The 2,500-nt window shown below is 46.6% G+C and overlaps 1 protein-coding gene across 1 annotated transcript in view; it reads right to left on the reverse strand.

The window, feature by feature from the left end:
* Window positions 1-2,500, reverse strand: part of LOC110539068 (NLR family CARD domain-containing protein 3) — a 1,005,455-nt gene that overhangs the window by 175,383 nt on the left and 827,572 nt on the right. The gene's annotated exons all lie outside the window — the stretch shown is intronic.

Here is a 2,500-nt window from a genome sequence, read left to right on the forward strand (position 1 = left end):
GGTGGCCGTCCCTCCCCATTGTTGTCACTCTGATCAAAAGTGGGATGATGTAATGGTGGACATTATGACTGGTTGGGGTACGGGCCAGGCTGGTTGGGGGCCGTCCCTCCCCATCGTTGTCACTCTGATCAAAAGTGGGATGATGTAATGGTGGACATTATGACTGGTTGGTGGCCGTCCCTCCCCATCGTTGTCACTCTGATCAAAAGTGGGATGATGTAATGGTGGACATTATGACTGGTTGGGGGACGGGCCAGGCTGGTTGGGGGACGGGCCATGCTGGTTGGGGGACGGGCTATGCTGGTTGGGGGCCGTCCCTCCCCATCGTTGTCACTCTGATCAAAAGTGGGATGATGTAATGGTGGACATTATGACTGGTTGGGGGACGGGCCAGGCTGGTTGGGGGACGGGCCATGCTGGTTGGGGGACGGGCTATGCTGGTTGGGGGACGGGCCAGGCTGGTTGGGGGACGGGCCAGGCTGGTTGGGGGCTGGGCCAGGCTGGTTGGGGGCCATCCCTCCCCATTGTTGTCACTCATTCTTCAACAGGGAACCGCGGCTGTTATACCAGTTTACTCTGAGTGAAGTACTGTCTCTATGAAGACAGTTTACTCTGAGGGAAGTACTGTCTCTATGAAGACAGTTTACTCTGAGGGAAGTACTGTCTCTATAAAGACAGTTTACTCTGAGTGAAGTACTGTCTCTATGAAGACAGTTTACTCTGAGTGAAGTACTGTCTCTATGAAGCCAGTTTACTCCAAGGAGAGTGCTGTGCATGAAAGTTAAAGGGAAAATGATGGTATGATTATGAATGTAAAAGGTGGATCGAGTGCGAGGCGACCATGGCGACCATGTCATGGAGACATTTCTCAGTCTGTCCTTTCTCGACTCCTCCATCCTCCTCTCCTCCATGACCCAGAAACTGTGGTGGAGTGGTCAAGGAGAGTGTCAGTTTGTTAGTAGGGAAATGGAGGAGTGTGCTCTCCTCCTCAGTGACCTACTTCAGCAGAGGATGAACAAGAGTATCTTCCTGGTGGCTAGCGTCCGCCCCACCCCCTTTTAATCAGCTGTTGTTTACTCGGAGAAAAGCATGCACCCGTTTACAAACAATACGCTGCTTATCATTGTATCTATAACATGTCTTGCACAACCAGCTAATATAGTGTTTATCACTATACACATTTATTTCGGTATTCCACCTGGTAAACGTCATTTTCCTGATGATGAGCGAGTGGAGAAGGAGAGTAATTTCACGGTATACGGTATTACCGGAAGTGCACACTAAGGGTGTTATATAAAATGTAATAAAATGTAGGCAGCAGGGATCTTGACCCAGGAGGGTTTCAAACATTCCACTCCTTACCACTCCATGTCATTACCAAAGAGACGGGCCTTTCGACAATCTCAATGTTCAATATGCAGCTAGATTTAGGGCAGAGTTGCTGATTGGTTGTTGGAAATAACATTCATATTTTCCATGACAGCATGTGGAGCCTCCAATATGTAAATTGAATTATAGCAGTCAAAAACAAACATTTAGTATTGAAAATCATACAGTCGGTATTTGGAAATACCCCGGTATACGGTATAAACAGTATATCTCCCAAGCCCACTACTCTCCTTCTCTCCCCTCTCTCTTTTCCCCCAGGATGAGGCAGCATGGTCTCATTTGTTTAGACCACACATTCTCTTTCAGTCTACCTGGTTTGTTGACGTCTCGTTCTCCACATCTCTCCTCACTGCTGTGTTCTTGTCAGTAAAGGCTTGTTTTTGCTGTTTCACTGTAAACGAAAAGGAAAATAGCACCGCTCAGATCTCTGACTGTCACTAGGATAAGGATGTAGACAGGAATATGTCTCTTGGTTTGCCTACGCAGTAACACTGCTGTGTGTTTTTACACTTCATCCTATTCGTACCGACATCCTGCTCATCTCCCTCTCTCTGCCCACGGTTCATTAATAAATACATGTTTTTTGTTGTCACATACACCGGATGCAGTGCAGACAATTTATTAGATTAGGTCCTGGTGTTAGGTTCTGCTCACTGCCAGACCAGGCATCGATATAGCTAGGCAGTGAGCTTGATATGCTATACCAATCCTCCTGACAGAAACAAAAACAGAGCCAGACAGGTGGAGGCTGGGGTGCTGGTGTGCTAGCAGAAAGCAGACGTAGCATATCAGGTAATGCATGTTACGGCAACAACATAGTAGCAGGAAACCCCACGTCATAGTTAGCACGCGGCAGCCAGCGGAGGATGAGTATGCAGAAATGGTCAACTTAAATAGACCGCCATGCAGAATGAGGAATCTAATTGGTCAACTTAAATAGACCGCCATGCAAAATGAGGAATCTAATTGGTCAACTTAAAAAGACAGGTTATTTATCATAGATATATGATGACAGATGGACAGGTTATTTAGGATAGATATATGATGACAGATGGACAGGTTATTTAGGATAGATATATGATGACAGATGGACAGGTTATTTAGGATAGAT

Source organism: Oncorhynchus mykiss, chromosome 12, assembly GCF_013265735.2.
Source record: "Oncorhynchus mykiss isolate Arlee chromosome 12, USDA_OmykA_1.1, whole genome shotgun sequence".
Taxonomy (NCBI): domain Eukaryota; kingdom Metazoa; phylum Chordata; class Actinopteri; order Salmoniformes; family Salmonidae; genus Oncorhynchus; species Oncorhynchus mykiss.